The sequence below is a fragment of the Lepus europaeus genome, chromosome 11 (assembly GCF_033115175.1).
Source record: "Lepus europaeus isolate LE1 chromosome 11, mLepTim1.pri, whole genome shotgun sequence".
NCBI lineage: Eukaryota > Metazoa > Chordata > Mammalia > Lagomorpha > Leporidae > Lepus > Lepus europaeus.
This window is the reverse complement of record NC_084837.1, coordinates 78,236,035-78,252,210: the sequence shown is the minus strand read 5'-3', so window position 1 is coordinate 78,252,210 and position 16,176 is coordinate 78,236,035. Positions and strand designations below refer to the sequence as shown.

The following is a 16,176-nucleotide window of genomic DNA, read 5'->3' as shown; positions in this document are numbered from 1 at the left end:
CCGTCCATGATGCCTCTCTTCCGCTGACTTTCGTACCTTCCAAGTCTGTGGAGACGGAGCCCTTACACACAAGCAGGGCCTGAGACATAGGGGGAGCCTGTGGACTCCCGGCACCCCAAATTTCCGGGCTGGCCGGCGAGCAGGCCCGAACCCGTCGCCGCGCGCGCCCCGGCCCTCGCCCGCGGCCGGCGCGTGACGGGTGGCGACGGCCTTCGAGGGCCCACGACGCGGCGCACATGCTGGCCGCCCCCCGCCTCCCGCGTCGGCGAGAAGACCGGGAGCCCGGACGCGCGGAGGCTGACCTGGAGCCTACCCATGAGGCAGCGCGCGGGCTGCACGCGAACCCCTTCACCCCCCTTCCCACGGCTCGGCTGCCTGCTCCGCAATGGGAGCCGCCGCCGTTGCCGCCGTGTAGTTTTTCGTGCTCCTCCTTTTCCTCCTCCTCTTTCTCCTCCTCCTCAGGGCTCCAGTCAGGCCGATCCGCTCCGCTCACGGTAAGCGCCCCCCGCCCCCGCCCGCCCCGCGCTGCAGCAGGCAGAGGCCCTCCCGCGCGGCCTGCGCCGCCTCACTCCGGGGGCGCAGGCCTGGGGGGTCTCGAGGCCGGCGCGGGTCGTCGGGAGCGCCCAGGGCGCGGGGGAGGGGACCGGCTGCGCGGAGGCGGCAGCGGCCGGCCCGCCATCTTGCGCCGGCCCCGGCGGGGGAGGGCTCCCGGCGCGACGCGGCAGCCCGCTCCCTCGGCTGCCGCAGGCCGGGGCTGCGCAGGCCGCCGCCTCTCCTCCTCCCGCGCCGCCTCAGCTCCCAGGCCTCGAGCCTGTTTATTCCCAGCCTGGTTTTGCCTTTTCTCTCTCTTGTCCCTCTCTCTCGGCAGTACCTTGGGTCCTTTGTACGATTCGTAGAGACCCATAGTCTTCACGCCATAGCCCACCCCCGAATCTCTGGAACCGTAGGAAGAGACCAAAGGGGGTTCGGAAGTGGGCGGCTCAAGGCCCCCTCATTTTGTCTAGGTGACCGGCAATCCCCCCGCTCGCACGCTACTTCTCGTCAGAGGGACTTCCGCGCTCTGCCCTAGAAGTCCCGTTATTGTCTGCAGAGGTAGGGCCCTAAGGAGAACCGTAGAGATGCAAACAGCTCACCGAGCTCGGCAGGTTTCGCTTGCTAAGCTGGCAAGAATGATCTCAGGTTTAGCGTGCTCCCGACATGGAAGAGTTCCTTCCAACTTATCCCAAGTTTTCATGCTTTTAAGGAGGATTCTGCTGGAGAGGAAAAAAAAACGTCCAAGTGAACCCAGTTCTGCCAGCATGGGAGACCTTTGGACAAGGCGCTCCCTTTGTTTGGGGAAGCTTTTTGTTTTTTAAACATTGTCAGCTTAAAAACTTGGCTTAAAAACAAAGTTTTCAGGTTTGGACTGTGAGTGTACAGAATTTGATGTCTTTGGGTACCATTAAACATAAGACTGAAAGGGGAAAGGAGAACTGGACAGTACAATAGCCCCCTCTTCGCATTTGTAAGGTGTCCGGCTATGGGGGGTTACTGTGCCAACTCGAGCTGTCAGGACGCAGAAATTTCCTGTGGCTTATAAAATTCGCTTAGGGCTTTGTGCCCTTGATATTTCCACTTTATTACAAATACCGTCATAATTGTATCTTGCGTTTCTATCAGTCGTTCATTTCACCTAATTTGTACCACATACTCCCTTCTGAAATGGTCTTTGTTGTTAGATCTGTTTTGATGATGAAACAGCCTCAGGGAAGGGATTTTAATGAAACTGGTGTCGAAGAAGAGCCCGGGCCAGTTACAGAAGCTTAGATCTTCTGACTACTATGTATGTCCCTTTTTTGTTGGGATGAGGTGGTTGAGAATAGGCAAGAAGACGGCTTCTTTCACATTTTTTATTTTCAAGATCCCTTCATTTTGCCACTTTTTATTAGGCAGTCTTGTTCTTTTTTCTAACATTGTACAGTTGAATGACCTTTTTGAACACTCATGCCTACCACCTAGTTTTCAGTTATTAGCAAATTTGCCTCATTTGCTTTATTTACCTATCTCATCATTTGTGCTGAACATTTCAAAGTGTCACCCCTAAACATGTCAGTATATATTTTCTAAGAGTAAGGCCATTTTTCCATATACTGTAACACAGCACTATAATCAGATTTATTTAAGGATATTCCCTAAAGTCTAAAACGTATATGTAGTATATATCAAAATTTCTCCAGTTTTTCCCAAAATGTCCTTTTGAGTCATTTTTTTGAGCCACAAACCAGTTGTTATTACATTTATTTGTTGTAGTCTCATTTAATTTGAAGTTCTGTGATTTCTTTCCTTTTTTGATGGCATTTTCCTTTTTTGATGGCATTTTCCTTTTTAAAGAAACCATGTTAGAAGTCTTGCAGAGTAATCCACAATCTACATTTTATTGATAGTTCCTCCTAATGGTGTTTGAATTGTTCCCTCTACCCCTTGTATATTCTGTAAACTTGAAAAGTTAAGCCTAAAGGCTTGAGTAGATTTAGGCTTAATATTTTTGACATAACTAATTCATAAATAATAGTGTACTTCAGAAGGCATATGAAGTAGGATTGTCCTATTAGTAATCCTAAATTTGATCTCTTAGATAAGATGACAAGCTGTCTTTCCCTTGCAAGCATTTCCTTTTGCAATTAGCAAGTAATCTGAGGTGTGATATTTTGGCATTAACACAGTATGAATTTCGCATCTGATAAACACTTAGTTGGGAATTGTCCTGCAGAAATGGGTGTTTGGAAATAGAAAGGGGTGGGTTTGAAGGATAGGACTAACCTGCTTAGTTTAGGGAACTTGGAATTGCTGCTGTCCTTAGGTATTTGAGCCCTGGAAGGCCTGGAGAGAGAAGGCAGAAAGACTTTGTATGTTTGAAAGTTTGCTTAGGGCAATTGTGGCAAGAAAAGTTCTGTTGTTGAGAAGATCTAAATCTCAGCATCCCCACATCAACAAGTTCTGTCTAGTTCAGCTACTAGCATTGGTGTTTTTAAAGAGGAGAGAAGGTCAAAGGAAAGGAATAAATAATTTTGTATTCTCTTTTCTCATAACCTGTTTTTTTTTGTTTTGTTTTGTTTTGTTTTTATTCAAGAGAAGCTTTGGGGCCATACAAAGATTTTTAAAAAATAGGTTGCCTAACTGGAATAGCAATTTTTATAAATGAAAAGGAAACTAGTTTTAGATGACAGGATATTGGAAATTTATACTGACAACATATTTTGTTTTTAGTTCATCCCTTATAATACATATCCCTTCAGATTATACAGGAATTTTAAAATTCATTAATGACAGACAGTACCTTGAGCTGAGAACCCTAACTAGTTTTCCTTAGGACAAGAAAAATCAGAGTATGTTTGAAATTAAGATTATGTACAATGGACTTGAATTTCCTTTTGTGAAGATTCACAGAAGTTCAATTCTATTCTTCCTAAGAATGCCAACTGAAGAAAGTTTCTTGCTGAATAATGCTCAGCCAATTCCACACTTCTAAGAAAACTTGTCACACACTGTATTTCTGACAGAATTTGGGGTTTCATCATCAGTTTTGTAATACTTGTTACTGTTGGTTCTGAACTTACACATTCTCAATCTCTGTGTACATTTACACTTTCCATGCTTATGATGTTTCATTGGCACTCCTGCCCAGCTATTTTCCAGATTTTGAATTTATGTATACTTGAAAAAGGCAGTGTTGTCTGAAAGCAATGAACTACTCAACTGTCATACATGATCCTGAACTTTTTTTTTTTTTTTTTTGACAGGCAGAGTTAGACACTGAGAGAGAGACAGACAGAGAGAAAGGTCTTCCTTCCATTGGTTCACCCCCCAGATGGCCACTGTGGCCGGCACGCTGTGCCAGGAGCCAGGTGCTTCCTCCTGGTCTCCCATGCGGGTGCAGGGCCCAAGGACCTGGGCCATCCTCCACTGCCTTCCCAGGGCACAGCAAAGAGCTGGTCTGGAAGAGGAGCAACCAGGACAGAATCCAGCGCCCCGAATGAGACTAGAACTTGGGGTGTCGGCGCCACAGGCGGAGGATTAGCCCAGTGAGCTGTGGAACTGGCCTATTTTTTTTTTTTTTAAGATTTATTTATTTGAAAGGCAAAATTACAGAGAGGGAGAAAGGGAGAGTCAGAAGGAGAGATCTTCCACCCACTGGTTTACCCTCCAATTGGCCACAACAGCTAGAACAGGGACAATCCAAAGCCAGAAGCTTTTTCTGAGTCTCCCATGTGGGTTCAGAGGCCTAAATACTTGGGCCATCTTCTGCTGCTTTCCCAGGTGCATCAACAGGGAGCTGAATCAGAAGTGGAGCAGCTGGGACTTGAACTGGCCCACATGTGGGATGATGGGCACTGCAGGTGACAGCTTAACCTGCTGTGTCACAAGGTCAGCTCCGATCCTGGAACTATTCATCTCATAAATACTGGCTTGATATGTCAAATGCTTCCCTAATAGGGTATAGCTTGTCACTCCTTTGAGACCCTCCTTTTACAAATGCATCAACAGAATGCAATATTTGAATAATTTTTTTGCAACCTTTGAAAGTTCATCATTTATTGAGGGGCAGCCATCTTTTTTGCTTCTTTGTAAGATGTTTTCAGTTTCAAATTTATAAACAACTAAATAGAGCGATCAATCCAATGAATTTTAATTTTTCTTTCTTGTTTCCTTCTACTCACCTTTGTATACACCCACATTCAACACTTGTGCATTTATGAAATGTATGAAATAAAATTTTAGCACACACATAAGACATGAAAGCTAACTGTAACCTGTCCATTCAGTAAGACTGCATGGTGTATATTTTCTTATTGCAAAAGTATGACATGAAGTGCTTCCTACTGCATGAGAATGCAATATTTCCTTTCTCTTCTCAGAAATGTATTCACTCAGCGGTTGTTGAATATGAGAAAATTTGTCTAGGATTCCTCATCTGTAGCTTAGATTTCCCTCATATGATTGTATGATTGATTATAGTGTCAATATTAGAACCTAAAGTACTGTTACCTATCTTTCATTTATTATCTAACAATTGTGAGATACTTCCTTAGTGTTTTTTCCTCTTCCATTATGGACAAAAACTAAAAAAATTTGGGTGTTGGCCGGCGCCGCGGCTCACTAGGCTAATCCTCCGCCTTGCGGCGCCGGCACACCGGGTTCTAGTCCCGGTCGGGGCACCGATCCTGTCCCGGTTGCCCCTCTTCCAGGCCAGCTCTCTGCTGTGGCCAGGGAGTGCAGTGGAGGATGGCCCAAGTGCTTGGGCCCTGCACCCCATGGGAGACCAGGAGAAGCACCTGGCTCCTGCCATCGGATCAGCGCGGTGCGCCGGCCACAGCGCGCTACCGCGGCGGCCATTGGAGGGTGAACCAACGGCAAAAAGGAAGACCTTTCTCTCTGTCTCTCTCTCACTGTCCACTCTACCTGTCAAAAATTAAAAAAAAAAAAAATTTGGGTGTTTAACTGTTGTATTTGGTGAAAACTAAAAGCAGATGAATGGGATCAGGATACACCACCCCAAATACACCTTTTTGACATAAGGATTATTTTAAGCTGAAAGCAATTGAGAATCAGCAGATACAGGAAGAGTATGGCACCCTCCTCTTATCTGCCTAAAAGCAAGCCATAAATTTACTTTTATGAGGTATCCTCACCCTGTGCCAGAAAGGGAAGGGCAACTCTTTTTCCCCTGTGATGGAAAGTCTGTACAGAGATGAGTTTGCCTAAGCAAACCTTACATAAAATTATCCTTATCTTCCATTAGTTCTGCCATATATTTCTTGGTCTTTTTGTCATGATTTTATTATACCTTAAGACCCCCTTTCTTTGTTAAAATGGAATATAAACCCCTGGATGTAACAATTTCTTTGAGTTTCGCTACTTATCTGTGAATTCCTGTGTATGTAAATATTAAACAAAATTGTCTTTTCTGCTAATCTGTCCTTTCCTAGTGTAGTTTGCAGACCCCTAACTACTGAAACTAAAGTAGAGGAAAAGTTTTTCTCCCTGACAAGGATTTTGAAGATGATGTCTTTAAAATTCTATACCTTTTTGAAAGTTGATGAATGTTTTTTTGTTTGTTTGTTTTTGCAAATCAAGAAAACTGAAAAAAACAAAAGTGAAAGATCATGTTTTAGCTGTGATTTCACTATTGTATCCTTCTAGGTGATTGAATCATTCTTCCATTTTTTTTTTCTTATGTTTTTATTTAACATAGTTTTAATTGTTGACTGGTGGTGAAATAACGTTTGAGATGATGGAATTAACAAAATATTTCAGAGCCTGTGCTGTGGTGCAGTGTGTTAAACTGCCCTCTGCAAGCTGGCTTCCCATATGGGCACTGGTTTGAGTCCTTGTTGCTCCACTCATGATGCAGCTCCCTGCTAATGTGCCTGAGAAAGCAGCAGAGGATGACCCAAGTGCTTGAAACCCTGTACCCACGTGGGAGACTGGGAAGAAGCTCTGGGTTCCTAACTACTGTGGCCATTTGGAGAATGATGGAAGATTTCTCTCTGTCTCTCTGTTTCTGTAATTCTGACTTTAAAATAAATAAGTCTTTAAAAAATTATTTTTGGGCCAGCACTGTGGCACAGTAGGTTAATCCTCCACCTGCAGTGCCAGCATCCCATATGAGCACTGTTTCTAGTTCTAGCTACTTCTCTTCCAATCCAGCTCTCTGCTATGACCTAGGAACGCAGTAGTAGATGGGCCAAGTGCTTGGGCTCCTGCACCCGCATGGGAGACCTAGAAGAAGCTCATGGTTCTTGGCTTCAGATCGGCTCAGCCCTGGCTGTTTAGGTCATTTGGGGAATGGACCAGCTGATGGAAGACCTTTGTCCTGCCCTCTCACTGTCTGTAACTCTGCCTCTCAAATAAATAAATAAAATTTCTAAAAAAGTATTTCAAGATGTAGGAAAAAGAAAATCACAATGATTCCATAATATTTATAAAAAGATTCGTCTATAGATCCATATAGTAATTGTGAGATAGAATGAGTTTTAGTCTTTAGAATTAATAAGTAAATTTTCCCTTCTTTGAATATGTCTAGGAAATGATGTAAGTAATATAATACCAGTCTTTACAAATAGAAAATAAAAAAGTTTTCTGTGGACTCTGATAGTATAATGAAGGCTAATGGATAATTTGGGCAGAATTCCAGTTTTCTCCAACACAAGTTAAAGCTACCTGCCTCTCCTGCTACCTTGACAAATTTGTCAGCCTCTCATAAACATCTCTATTGAAGGCATAGAAAGTTGTTCCATGAGGTTTCTGTTGTAAAATACTTTTGTTGGTAGTAGGTTTTTTTTTTTTTTCGGCTTGCCTTCAGAGATCCTTCATAGTAATAAAATTATTTACTAGAACCTTGGTTGGTCAAGGGCTTGTATTTAGGCTTTTTGGTTGACTGGATTAAACCAAAGCTGTTTTTTATTTCAGTCATTTTCATTGTAAGCATTCCTGTTTTTCTGGTTTGGTGTACCATGATGAACGCAAAATGATTTTTGGGATGATACATGTTTTGCCTCTCCCCATTTTTTAACATACTGCCTCACATGTAATTAATGCTTAGTAACTTTTCTTAGCGTTTGGCTTTTCATTTAAATATTCCCTGTTTGGGGCCAGCACTGTGGTGCAGTGGGTTAACGCCCTGGCATTCCATTTGGCGCCAGTTTGAGACCCGGCTGCTCCACTTCCGATTCAGCTCTCGGCTATGGCCTGGGAAAGCAGTAGAAGATGGCCCAAGTCCTTGGGCCCCTCCACCCGCGTGGGAGACCCGGAGGAAGCTGCCGGCTCCTGGCTTTGGATTGGCTCAGCTCTGGCTGTTGCGGCCAATTGGAGAGTGAACAAATGGATGGAAGACCTCTCTCTCTCTGTCTACCTCTGCTTCTCTCTCTGTGTAACTCTGACTTTCAAATAAATAAATATTTTTTAAAAATATTAAAAAAAAAAATCCCCTGTTTATTGGGGAATCACTTGAATTCACTTATCAGTTGGCTCATTAACAGTTTTAAATTACTGCTTTACTCTTCAGATTGGTATACAGGTTAATCATTTTTGACCAGCTGGCATGGTAATTTAGTCCTCCTTAAACAAAAGGCTTTTACCACTTATAAATAGTGTAGCATTTCTCTAAGTGTGTTCTTTGTTTGGCTTGAGATAATTTTCAAAGATTTCACTAGATTCTCCCTTTACCTCCTACCTGTCTTGTGAGGCTGGGATTTTCTTCATTTCAGCAGAACAACAGTAAACAACAGACAGAATGCAGAAGCTGATTAGAGAAGCCAGCTATCTTTATTAAGATGGTGAGACTTGTAAAAATAGAAAACAATATGAATACAATCTAAATTTTTTTGTTTTGGAAAATATAGTCATTTATCACAAAAATATATTACTGTATAATGCTTTCAGTATTGTCGTTTTTAAGTAAATTAATATATATTCTAAAAAATTCTCAGGTTTGGGGTCTTTGGATTCCCAAGGATTCTGTTCTTAGACAGTAGTAGTAATACACATAGTTCTTTTTGGTCTGGTTTTGGGATTTCTTCAACAATATAATTGAGTTATGCTGTTGATTTGCATTTTGACTAGAAAACAAGTAACCAAAGATCATGAATCTGTGAACTACTTTGCCCCTTGCTTCTAGGTTTTACTCCTATTTGTTATTTTGTGGGTAATTATTTCTGTGCCAAGCCTGAGAAGTAAAGTCAAGAAGGGTTTGGGAGAGATTTGGGGGTTGTATAGCCAAATCTCTATTTTGTCTTGACTATTTTCTTACTAATCACTACTTTTCCTATTCAAAATTTAAGATTACCTGACTTCCAACTATAAAGGATTACTGATTGCTACAAGAAAGGGCCTCATAAACAAAATGCACATAGAAATATCTTTTTTTTTTGACAGAGTTAGAGACAGAAAGGTCTTCCTTCCGTTGGTTCACTCCCCAAATGGCTGCCATGGCTGGAGATGCACCAATCCAAAGCCAGGAGCCAGGTGCTTCTTCCTGGTCTGCCACGTGGGTGCAGGCGCCCAAGCACCTGGGCCATCCTCCACTGCCTTCCTGGGCCACAGCAGGGAGCTGGACTGGAAGAGGAGTAACCGGGACTAGAACCCGGCACCCATATAGAATGCTAGCACTGCAGGTGGAGGATTAACTAAATGAGGCACAGCACTGGCCCAGAAATATCTTTATTACATTTCATGGGGAAAAAATAACTGATGGATCTCACATTTTTATTGAATAGAAAAAGTAAGGAAAATTGACACTGCTTTTGTGACCCTACATTGTTAATATAGGGGTTCATTTGAGAAGTTATATGCAAGAGATGTCTATTTTTAAAATTAATATAGTGGTTAATTTGAGAATAACATTAATATAGGGGTTAATTTGTTAATATAGGGGTTTATTTGAGAAGTTATATGTAAGAGATGTCTATTTTTTAAATTAAAATTATTTTCATTTTATTTGAAAGGTAGAAAGAGACAGACAAAAGAGAGATATCTTCCATCCCCAGGTTCACTCCCCAAATGCCTGCACCAGCCAGGGCTGGGCCAGGTAGAAGCCAGGAGCCTGGAAACTATCAGGGTTTGCATGTGGATGGCAGGGAGCCAAGTACTTGAGTTGTCATCTGGCTACTGGGGTAAGCATTAGCAGGGACCCAGATCCAAAGTGGAGGAACTGGGACTAGAACCAGGCACTTCCATATGGAGTGTGGATATCGCAAGGGGCGATCTAACCACTGTGTCAAACACCTCCAAGATAATCTTTCTGATCTTTTCATTTCTTTTATTTTGTAGTGTTTTAGAGATTGTAAAGTATACTCACAGTTATAGTTTCTCCTTCAAACCAATTCTTCTTTGAAATAGATGGTATTACCACAACCCATCTTCTATAGATTAGGAAATTGAGTCTCAGAGAAAGTTCCTTTCATTTGTTGGAACATTTACTAGGTGTTGCATGTTGTATATTTCTTCTCTAAGATGTGACCACAACTGGCCTTCACTTCCTTCAGCCTTAACCTTTCTTTTTTCTTTTAAAGTTTTGTTTATTTACTTGAAAGTCAGAGTTACACAGAGAGAGTAGGAGAGGCAGAGCAGGGGGGTGGTCTTCCATCCACTGGTTTACTCCCCAGTTGGCTACAATGGTTGGAGATGTGCCCATCCGAAGCCAGGAGCCAGGAATCTCCTCTGGGTCTCCCATGCGGTACAGGAGCCCAATCTCCTCTGGGGATTCAAGATGAGACGCATAGCAGTTTCACTGGTAGAAAAAGTGAAATGCAAAGTAAAACTGATTTTTATACATTGAAAAAGAATCATATTACATAAAATTCACTATTTTAAAATAAATAAATTTATACTATAATTCAGTGGCATCTAGTGTATTTACAGAGTTGTGTAGCCATTAACACTATCTAATTCCAGAATATTTTCAGCTTCTTATAAGGAAACTTGTTACCATTAAGCAGTCTCACTGCATTCTCCCCTTTCTCCAGCTCCTGGCAACCACTATTCTGCTTTCTGTCTCTGGATTTTTCCATCTCTAGAAATTTGATATGTATGAAATCATATAATATGTGAATGACTGGTTTCATGTTAAATAGTATGCATCTGTACTTTTTAAAGAAATTTCTGAATAATATTACACTACTTGGATAAACTATATCCATTTATCAGTTGGACATATGGATTGTTTCCACTTTTTTGGCTATGAATAATACAGATCTAATTTTTGAGAGAATGATTTCAGTGTTGGAAATTCTGAATTTGAGATGAATTTTAAATATCCAGATAGCAATTTTTGGTAGTAGAAAAGAATGATTTAGAACTAACTTGAGATATCAGAGTTGGAATTTAATAATTGATGATTTTGTATGATTTTTGCAGGTTGCTACTGAGAACTGATAGTTGACTCTATGAAATTTATTAGGCCTATCTTTTGGGGAACAGTTTGTTTAGTGCTGAGATCTAAACTATGGAAAGCCTGTTTTTACAATATTAAAAAGAGGAAGAGATACAGATAATCTGTGAGGAGTTAAAAAGGAGCAGGTTGAATAAACACACTGTTGGTGTACAGAAAATTACTACATTGGATATTTTAAGAAATGGGGTTAAAGTAGATACAAGAAAAGCAAGAAAAATGAAAATGAAGATCTTCTATCCTCTAGCTCACTCCCCAAAATGCCTACACCAGCCAGGGCTGGGCAAGGCATACAGAAGCCAGGAGCCAGACCTCCATCCAGAATTCCCATATGGGTGGGAGGGACCCAAGTACATGGCCATTACTTGCTCAGAGCATGTACTCCAATCCAGCATGTGGTTGACCCAAGAGTTGACTTAACTGCTGTGCCACAATGCTTGCCCCTCATTGGGATTTTTGAGGATTAGATGAAATAATGTATGCTTTAATTATAAAAATCTTTATGATAATTATTATATGCAGAGTAGCTTGCAGTGGAATGTAATGGATGAAGTAGTTGTATTGAAGCTTAGCACTAGGAATGAAATTCTCTAGTTTACTCAAAACAACTAAGTAGTAGTATTATAACAAATAACAAATTTCATTAACATATCACAACTTCCCCTTTCCTTCTTTCTCCTGACAAAATATAATGGGTATACATTCTGAGGAAGGCATCATTGGGCAGTTTTGTTGCTGTGTGAACATAGAGTGAACTTAACAAACTTAGGTGGTACAAGTTGATCACTTGATGTGACCTCTTGTTGCAATCAAGAGATGAGGTAAACACAAGTCAGTACAACACATTATACTGTTCAACACTGAATTTAGGAGACCCAGATGAAGTTCCTGGCTCCTGGCTTTGGCCTGGCTCAGCCCTGGCCATTGTGGCCATATGGGGAGTGAACCAGTGGATGGACGGACTCTCTCTCTCTCTCTCTCTCTCTCTCTCTGTATGTCTGAGTTTCAAATAAATAGATAAATCTACAAAATAGGAAGAAAGTGTATACTGTAATAAAATGTATATGTAAACAGTAGCAAATATAGAAGTCAGTAACATGGTTATATATTATCACTATCAAGTACTATGTACTGTACAAGTATGTAATTGTGCTGTACTTTTAAAATTTATTTATTTTTAAAGATATATTTATTTATTAGAACGAGTTATAGAGAGGCAGAGACAGAGAGAGGTCTTCCATCTGCTGGTTAATTCCCCAAATGGCTGCAACTGCCAGAGCTGAGCTGATCTAAAGTCAGGAGCCAGCAGCTAGGAGCTTCTTCCCAATCTCCCACTTGGATGCAGGAGCTTGAGTACTTGGGCCATCTGCTGCTGCTTTCCCAGGCCATAGCAGAGAGCTGGATTGGAAGTAGAGTAGCTGGGTCTTGAACTGGCACCCACATGGGATGCTGGCACTGAAGGTGGTGGCTTTACTGCTATTCCATAGTGCCAGCCCCAATATACTTTTTAAAAAAAAATTTATTTGAAAGGTAGGATTGGAGAGAGAGAGAGCGAGCCAGAGAAATCTTCCATCCTGATTCACTCCTCGAATGGCTGCAATGGTTGGAATTGGGCTGATCAGGAGCCAGGAGCTTCCTCCCAGTCTCCCATGTAGGCCATCCTACACTGGTTTCCCAGGCACATTAGCAGGAAGCTGGATGAGAAATGGAGCAGCCTGGGCTTTAATGAGTGCTTGTATGGGATGCCAGTGCCACAGGTGTTGGCTTTACCTGCTATACCACAGTGGCAGCCGCTTGTGCCGTTATTTTCTTCTATGCAGATGATAATGTGATTGGTTTGTATAAAGTAGCATCAGCACAGACATGTGAGTAGTGATTTGCACTTAAGAATTTATATCGGTTTCAGAGTCACTAGGCTATAGGAATATTCTAACTCCATTATTTTATAGGACCATCATTGCGTATGTGGTGTGTATTTGATTGAAATGAGGCATGTGTATCTGTAAATAGCTTTCACTTCTACCTCCTCAGTTTCATGGTCTCAAATTTCCTAGGTTAAATATCTTTACTTTTTTAGCTTAATCTAGATGAAACTCTAATTCTTAATTCCTTGTAGAGGACATTTGTTGTTTTTCTTACTCACTGTCCAGATTCACCCTTATCTTTTTAACAGATATCTTGACTTTTGTTTGGGAAACAATCTTGTGCTTTCTGATTGAGACTCTTACCTCTGGCACCAGGGAATGGTTGTGATCTGGGCCTAGACCTGTCACAGTACCTTCACAATAGTGATTACCTTAGGAAATACTTTATTAGCCAGGCCAGTCAACTTGAGTCAGAGCTGGTCCTCTTGTTATTGTCTTAGATTAAATCTTGAAAGTTGTTAATTTGTTAAAGTCATTTTTGATGGAGATCCTGTCTGAGAATAGAATCAATGTAGAGGTAGTGAAGTCCAGGAATAGAGACAGAAAAGCAGAGTCATGTGATACTGCTTAAATAATATTTGTAGCTGTTCCTGTAAATTAGCCAATGCATTCTCTTTTGTTTAAGCCAAGTTTGAGTTGGACTTTCTGTTACTTATAAAAAATTGTGGCCAATACACAGTATCCCAAGTAGGGATTGCCACCTCTTTGATTTTAGTCTCAAATCTTGTAATTTTGACACTGTATCACAAATCTGATATCAGTTTCTACTTAAAATCCCTGGAGAGTTTTCATTGCTCTTAATGACAAAATCTCTAACATGGTCTACAAAGTGCTTCTTGTTTGACACTTTTCTTATCTGCTACCAATAGCTTATTGCTGCATTTATTTATTTATTTTTTAAGTCACAATGACTTCTTTTCAGTTTCTCATAATAGCAGATATGGTCTGTTTAGGTTGTTTCCAAATAATCATCCACAAGCTGGAGTTGCTCAAAGGAAAACTTTAATTGTGCTAATAAGCAAAGGAGACAGGGAGATGTAGCTCCCTAAGATGCAGTTTGCCAGGGTTTCTATAGCAAGGGTTGGGAATTGCCCGGAATGTGAAAAAGAGAGGGCAGAATGGTTCTTCCTGCCTGTAGTGTGTATCCAGAATGTAGAAAAAGGGCAGGGGGAGTGTCCTTCCTGCCTGAAGTATACATCCAGGATGTAGAGGAGAGGCAAGCTGATCCTTTGTGCTCAAGCAATGCACATCTTCATACTTTGTATGTTTGACTAAAACTGATTTCTTTCAGCTTTCATTAGTTTACTGATGGTCTGGCCCCCTTCAAGTATAGTCTTGTAAGATAAGCTTTCCTGGAACATCCTCTGAAAAACAATCCATGATGACTAAACTGCCTCAGATTCTCTGCCCTGGTTCTGCACTCTCCTCGTGCCTAAACTACACTGTGTTTGTTACAGTAGATCTTTTGCACACACTCTTCATTTTACATGGAATTTTCCCTTCCTTCTCCCATTTGCCTCTAACCTTTTATTAACCGCTATTCCAAATCTCTATGCCCCCTCCCTTACTTCAAATAACAGCTTAATTATCACTCTTTTTAGGGAAACCAGCTTAGATTATGATTCAGGTTCATAGTCTTCATTGCACTTATTTTTAGTTTATATCTCTTTGTATGAGTGTTTGTATGTATCTCTAGACTTAGGGTTTCATGTGTGCAACAACTGTGTCTTAAATTTTTGCTCATTATTATTGTATTCCTGTTTGGCACATAGTATATGCTTTGTAAATTTACTTTTTGAATGAGTAATCCTTCGATTCATGGATCTCTGTTAACCAAAAATGGTAAGTGGTACATCTTCAATTTATATATATATATATATATATATATATATATATATATATACACACACACACATATATATACGTATATATATATTTTTTTACTAAGTGAAGATTTCAACAGTTTGCACACACAAAAAAAACTCAAGAACAAGTTTTACAGTTAATTCTCATAATACAACTCATTGAGGACAGAAGTCCTGTATGGGAAGAAAGTGCAGTGACTCCTGTTGTGAATTTAACAGTTAACATTCTTACGTATGATGTCAGTGATTCAATCTATATTTTGTAAATTTTGGTTTTTGGGCAAATATTAACTTTTATCATTTATTTAAAAGATTCTCTTTTTTTGAGATCTTTTAAAACCTCATTTTGTTATCTAACATACATTATTTTTTAAAAAATGGTAATGAAAAGAAAAATTCTTTAAGGATTAATGCATATGTTTCCTTCATGGTAGGACATTTCCTAATCTTCCAGGTAGATGTCATTGGTTTTTTTCAAGCTCTTGACCTGAAGATTCTTAACTTTTTGATTTATAGGCCCTTATGAGATTTTGATACACTACCTTATCTTTCCAGAAATTGTGTGAATATAAATGTAATTTTGCAAATTTTTATTTGTATAATCTCCCACCTTCTAAAATCTCATCAAGAACCTCTGCTCAATCATTTTTTAAAATTTTATTTAAAATGCTCACAATGTCTGAGGCTGGAGCCAGGAGCTGGGTCTTCCATGTGGGTGTCAGAAACTTAACTACTTGAATCTTCACCTACTGCCTGCCAGAGTCTGCATCAGCAGGCAATTGAAATCAGAAGCCAGAGCCAGACTTTGAGCCCAGACACTCTGATGTGGTGTGTAGGTTCCCCAACAGGCATCTTAGGCACTAGACCAAGTACCACTAGATCCCTGTTACCACTTTTGATTTTTATTATCACAGTAACCATGTCCTGGTTTATATTTATTAATCTCCCTAATAGATCATTTATTGAGGTGAGATCTTTTTTCATACTGTTTGCAGTATTGATGGTTGTACTTTGCAGTAGATACAGAATGATTACATCTATAATTTTTTAAAATTCTTAATTGTTTATAATTATTTTATTATTCTCAGAAAGATGGAGTTCACCAACTTAGATAATTGTTTTAACTTTAAGGAATCCTTCAGGATTTCTACTAATTCAGAGAATTAAAGTGTTAAATCATTGGTAAGTTACCTTCAGATAGTAAAGTGTTTTTTTTGTTTAAATTAAGAGATAGGCAAGGGAAGTTGGCTTAATTGTTCTAGTCATGTTATTGGAAGTAAAGTGACCTCTTCTAGGACCTGGATTTTCCCTACTTTGTCCTGTCTCTGTAGACCAGTTTTCTCAAGGCTGAATCCCAACCTTTCACTTTTGCTGGTGTTTGCTAATAAGATTCCCAAATACATACTCTTCTTAAAAATGACATTAGATTTTTTTTAATTTAAAGACTGTGAATATTTAT

The 16,176-nt window shown here is 40.4% G+C and overlaps 1 protein-coding gene across 9 annotated transcripts in view; it reads left to right on the top strand.

Moving 5' to 3' along the window:
- The first annotated feature begins 330 nt into the window (after positions 1 to 330).
- Positions 331 to 16,176, top strand: part of ZNF280D (zinc finger protein 280D) — a 120,322-nt gene continuing 104,476 nt past the window's right edge. For all 9 annotated transcript variants that reach the window (XR_009867320.1, XM_062205980.1, XM_062205978.1 and 6 more), the window contains exon 1: positions 331 to 494. The gene's annotated coding sequence lies outside the window, so the exon portion shown is untranslated. The remainder of the gene's footprint in view (positions 495 to 16,176) is intronic.